Source organism: Herpailurus yagouaroundi, unplaced genomic scaffold (assembly GCF_014898765.1).
Source record: "Herpailurus yagouaroundi ecotype Mexico unplaced genomic scaffold, PumYag 141, whole genome shotgun sequence".
NCBI classification, from domain to species: Eukaryota; Metazoa; Chordata; class Mammalia; order Carnivora; family Felidae; genus Herpailurus; species Herpailurus yagouaroundi.
In genome coordinates this window covers 26,938,601-26,944,215 of record NW_024412396.1, presented here as the reverse complement: position 1 = coordinate 26,944,215, position 5,615 = coordinate 26,938,601, and the positions used below count along the sequence as shown (strand labels likewise).

Sequence of the window (5,615 nt, the reverse complement as noted above, 5' to 3'; positions counted from 1 at the left end):
TATATAGAAATTCTAGAACTACTACTACTACTACTCTGGGACATGTGTCATGAGTAAATCGTTTTTGATAGAGTACCAAAGTACACAAATTATTTACCTCTAAAACTAAGTTGATAGCTCGAGGTTGTCCATGTCCTAAGGTGTCATCTGTTATTTGGGTTTGAATGTTGTCTAGCATAAGAACAGAGACAGTGGTACAGCTTATATACTGGACATCACACCTGACATGGTCCAGAGAGTGGGCTGTCTGTTACTGGGGGTTACTGGGAGCAAGGGCAGACAGAGGGAGAGGGAAGGTGGGGACCATAGATCCATGATGTTGCGTCAGAGAAAGGGGACTTCTAGGATTTCAGAAAGCCAGGGCCTTCTTTCCCTCCAACAAAGGAAATTGCCAAGTAGAAGGTGAATTTCGCTCTTAAGACTTGAGAACCTCCTTTGGGGGCTCTGCTCATTTGGAAGCAGAATATTAGAGTCCCCTAGATCAGTGCTAGAGGCCAGGCTCTCTACTCAGAGTCCCAGTCTGTGGCTGGATGTTATGACTTGCTTGATCTGAGGAATTTTCTAAACTAAATGTTTCAGCATTTTAAAATTAGAAGAATTCAGATAAGATTGAGATTGCTGACTCCTTTCAAGAACTGGGAGTGTCAGCAACACTAGACTTTGATTGGCGCATGGCAGCAGAGTGCATGAACAAGTGGTGGCTGCCCCCACTGGCCAAGGCATACCCTCTCCCGCCCCCACCAACGCACCCGTGCAGCCCCTCTCCTGCTTGGGTGCCTTGTAGGCACAAGGGGCCCCAGTGAAGCTCCCGCCATGGAACCCCGCTCCCCTGTTCTCTCTGCCACCCAGAGGGAGTCTAGACACACATTTCCTGGATCAAATTCAGGCCAAGAGCCATGATTGATTCCTGCCTCGGCCCCCACACAAACACAAAAACCTCCTGCGCATTTACTAAAGCCAAAGAATGTCAGGATTAACCCATAAGTGAAACTTTTCAAAGAGCGAAAGGCAGCTTTAGCCTTAGCATTCCACAGCTCCTCGTTAAAAGAGGAACTTTTTGTAACTCTAGGATAGCTGGAGACACATGACTGAACTCAAAAGCACACGTGATGGATGCCAGCCTCGAGGATGCAAGGCCAGCTTGTTGGGATTCTTGATGTGTTTTTCAGTTTCAGGACAGGTGTATTTGGTGTTCTAGACCACAGCCCAGTGGTGAGAAGTCCCCAGACCCTCAGGAGCAAGGCAGTGGATGGTCACAGTCAGGGTCAAAGCACTACTGGACCCAGGCGAGCCCAGTTTGCAGGCTCCAAAGCCCAGCTGGCCAAGAAACAGGCAGGGACCTTGAGCTCCAGAACATGCGGCCGCCCTCTCCCTTGCACCACCCTAGCCAGATGCCCTGCCATGTTGGCTCCTCCCTGGGATTACACACTGACTTTCTCATGGGGTTTCACTATGAGGACTGCCATCTCTGGCCTGAACTGTGTGGAATTGTGTGGAATGTGGTAAAAGGGGCTTTGGCTTTGGAAAACACTGGAGCTAGGGGCACTTCAGATAGCATCTATCCAGAGTTGCCAATGGTGACTGCTGTTTAGAATCACCGAGAACACTTGCAAAATACAGATTTCCATGCTTCAGAGCTCTGCCCACCCCACCCCACCCCCAACCCCACCCCCTGACACACACAGTGTGCAGTCATGAGCTGTCAGGCTTGGGAAACACTGATGTCATTTAAGCCCTTCACTTCTGTTTCTGAAGTACAATCTGAGGTAAAGTAACTTTTCCAAGGTCACACAGCTGGTTTGGCAGGACTAGGGTCAGAGTATAGGTTTCTTGAATATCATCGGGGCTTTCTCTATAATACACCACCTGCTGGATGTACCCACAAAGGGGGTAGCACACAACCGCAGAGATTCTGAGTGTAGAAGACAATAAGAGGCATAGTCTTTGTGCCTGTAACCCCAGATAATTTCCCCAATATCAGCTTCCGTTGTGGTTGATGACCCAGATGCCTGAGTCTCAAGTCACTTGGGCAGGAGCTTCTGCTTCTAGCTCTGTAATTACCACGGCTTCACTTGTCCATTGAGAGGCGGGAAAGAACTGCGGTTCGTATGTAGACTGCTCTGTGCCTCAGTTTACCTCTATTTAAAATGGAGAGAATGACTGACCCGGCACTCTTACATCTGCTTCTTGGAGCTCTGCAGACCAATTGAATGGCCACACAAAGGCATTCTGTGACCCCCACGTGGCAAAGGGAGAAGTTTTCTGTACCCACAACAGAGCTGTTCCTAAAGTCAAGGCTACTCTTGCCTCATTTTTAATCATTCTAGTGTCAAAATACCGCTGTGGCTTCTCTGGCCACCCCGCATGCCCTCCAGGAAGGGCTGCCTGTCTTCTCTGGGTTTCTGGAGGACTGGTGAAATATTTCCTGTAGGTAATCCTTGGAGGAGCCCCAATTTTGAAGGACTGAACAAGATAAAAAAAATTAAGTATTACTACTAGGAAATAGCTAGCACAGAGTTCTTTTTTTTTTTTAATTTTTTTTTCAACTTTTTTTTTTATTTATTTATGGGACAGACAGAGACAGAGCATGAACGGGGGAGGGGCAGAGAGAGAAGGAGACACAGAATCGGAAACAGGCTCCAGGCTCCGAGCCATCAGCCCAGAGCCTGACGCGGGGCTCGAACTCACGGACCGTGAGATCGTGACCTGGCTGAAGTCGGACGCTTAACCGACTGCGCCACCCAGGCGCCCCAGCACAGAGTTCTTTTAAGTGCTGGACATTCTGCCAAATGTTTTACATGCATTATCTCATTTAATCCTCAATTACAGTCCTGTAAATGAAATGTTATGAGCACTCCCATTTTACAGATGTGGAAAATGAGGTTCAGGAAGGTTAAAGAACTTGCCCAAGATCACATAGTTGCTGAATGAGAGAGCCAGGATTCAAGCCCGCATACTCCAGTCTCCAGGGGCAAAGCTCTGATAAATGGGGCTTTATTACAGATCGCTGTCGTCATGAACTTGACCTTTCACACAGTGTTGCCCGGTACTCCTAGTGGGATATCACACCCTGACGCAGTTCAGGCCAAGGACAGCTCGGGCGCTGAGGCTGCGCCTGTCAGCTGGGAGGCTAGGAGCTCCATCAGTTCAGGGACTGCCTGACCCAGCCTGACCAAATTAGAGCAAGTAATGGGTGTGACATAATTTGACATGTAAATTGTTAATTGAACCCCATGGGAGATGATTTTAAATAGAGACAAATACCATACTGTGAACTATTTGGGTTACGAAGCCCTTATTCTCTGACTCCTGCAGGAAGAAAAGAATTGTGTCATGATAAACTGAGAACCCCCAAGCTGTTCCAGGGTCAGGAGAGCAGCAAGCTAGTTGGATTGGGAAAGATTCTCCCTGGGAGTTTCAGGGATTTACTCTCACTTCCTGGCATTTTACCTCTGAAACTCTCCCAAGCCCACATTAGGAACCACTCATCCTACCTATCCTCCCCTGCAGAGACTTTCTAACCCGGGAAATTCAGAACCCTAATCGTAAAGCCAGCCCTGGTCAGACTGCTAAAAGGGCACAACGTGAAGTCCCCACATGCACCCCCACTCCACTCTGTCTTTCTCAGATTTACGGAACTCAACCTACGCAGGGGCCTTGCTGAGGCCCCTACATAGATGTACTCTTTCTGGGCATCCCCCTATGCACAATGGCTAGTCCCATTCCTTTATCCCTAGAAAGACTTACCTGTCCTTTTCCCCAGGCCCTCCTGCTTGTTTTCTGACTTTCTGAAAGAGTCTGGGTACCCCCATCTGCTAGTGCCGACCGATCCTAATGGCTTAATATGTGCCTATCCTCTCAGGCACAACCTGCCGGCTGCATGACCCATAACTAGCACCCAGGAAATATTTACTGTTGAATCAATGAATGAAAGTAAGAGTAGGAAAGGTTCTCTGGAAATCCTATGCCTTACCTCAAACCAGTAAGCCTATTACTGGCTTCCAGGCTAGTAAAAAGTCATTTGAGAGCAACAGACCTTTGCCTTTTTAAAAACTGGAGCTCCTTTACATAACGCTAGCTGGTGAACATGGCCAGGAGAGGTGACCTCCCCACATGCATTCGCCTCCTTTCCTCCCTCCTAGCAGGGTCCCATGCTTCCCAACAATGCCTTTGGGAGGAAAAACCTCATTACAAGTCTCTGAGTGGTCCATCTAGTGGGCTCCATTGTCCTAGCCATCCTAGCCACAGGATTAGTTTGGGGACCTGGACTAGATGCAAGAAGACTTTGCCAAGAGCTTCAGGACTCTCGTGGTCATTAGGTGAGACTGATGTCTTCACTGACATCCAAAGATACTGGGTCTTCATTGAATTTTCTAGCTACTGTATCGGGCCTTATCTGAAGCCTACCTGACCTCTGGACTTCTCAGTTACGTGAGAGATTAAAGCCTGTTTTTATTAAGCCAAATAAACACATAACACAATAATACATAACCCCTTAGTTTCTTTTTATGACTGAGCTCAGAGAGACATCTTTTGTCATTTTTAATCACCTTTATCTTATAGCTTACTTAAACAAATACATACATCAAAATGAAAAACAAATAAAAACCCCAATTTTTCAGTCTTCAAAGCCTTCTCAAGATCACTAGGCTTGTGATGTCCTAGGTGAATGAAGAAATAACAGTGGCTTCAACAAGAATGAGCTTATTTCTCTCTCACATAAAAGAAGGCTGGAGTGAGGCTGGTATGGGAACTAGTGTCATCAAGGGGCCCGGGTTTTGCTATTCTTAGCATATGGCTTTCATCTTCACATTCACTTCATGGTCCAATGTGGCAGCTAGAGCTCCAGCCATCACATTGATCTTCCTATTCCAAGAAGACACATGAGGAACAGAGAAGGGGAAAAAAATGAGTGTGTCAGGAGACTAACGCCTCTTAAAGAATCTTCACAGAAGCCCCACCCAACGACTTAATCATATGCCTCAATGGCCATCACAGCTATAAACGTGGCTGATGAATGTAGCGCTTGGCTGGGCACACTGCCACCCAGATTAAAATCTCAGTTGTGTTATTAAGGAAAAAAGGGGAGAGTAGATGCTGGGTAGGCAACTAGCAGTTTCTGCCCCACCCTACTTAAACAAGTCTGGCTTTTGTATTCAGTTCTGCTGCTTGGTGCCTGTTCCTCCCAGGAAACCCCCTGGTTTAATCTTCAATAACTCTTTCCACAGACCCTTAACAACCCAAGCTGGTTCCCTAACCCACCCCCACCCAGGATCCTCTGACCAGCATCTTCCCATTTATCTGGTTAAGAAGCATTCATTGAGCACCTACTGTCTGGTATTAGACCACATTAGTCTTTCATTGGAATCCTGGCAATGGTTTAACTCCCAGCACCCTTGGACTTCTTCTCTGTCATGCCCCAGTCGGACTCCACTCACACCTACCCTTCCTCATTCACCAGTCTTTCCCTAGAGCTATGTTCTTTCCAACACAAGCCTACTCTTCAGCCATTGGTCTTTCTTTCTTTTCTTTCTTTCTTTCTTTCTTTCTTTCTTTCTTTCTTTCTTTCTTCCTTCCTTCCTTCCTTCCTTCCTTCCTTCCTTCCTTCCTTCCTT

General features: G+C 47.1%; 1 pseudogene; it reads left to right on the top strand.

The window, feature by feature from the left end:
- The first annotated feature begins 4,272 nt into the window (after positions 1-4,272).
- Positions 4,273-5,615, top strand: part of LOC121032380 (zinc finger FYVE domain-containing protein 1-like) — a 4,635-nt pseudogene continuing 3,292 nt past the window's right edge.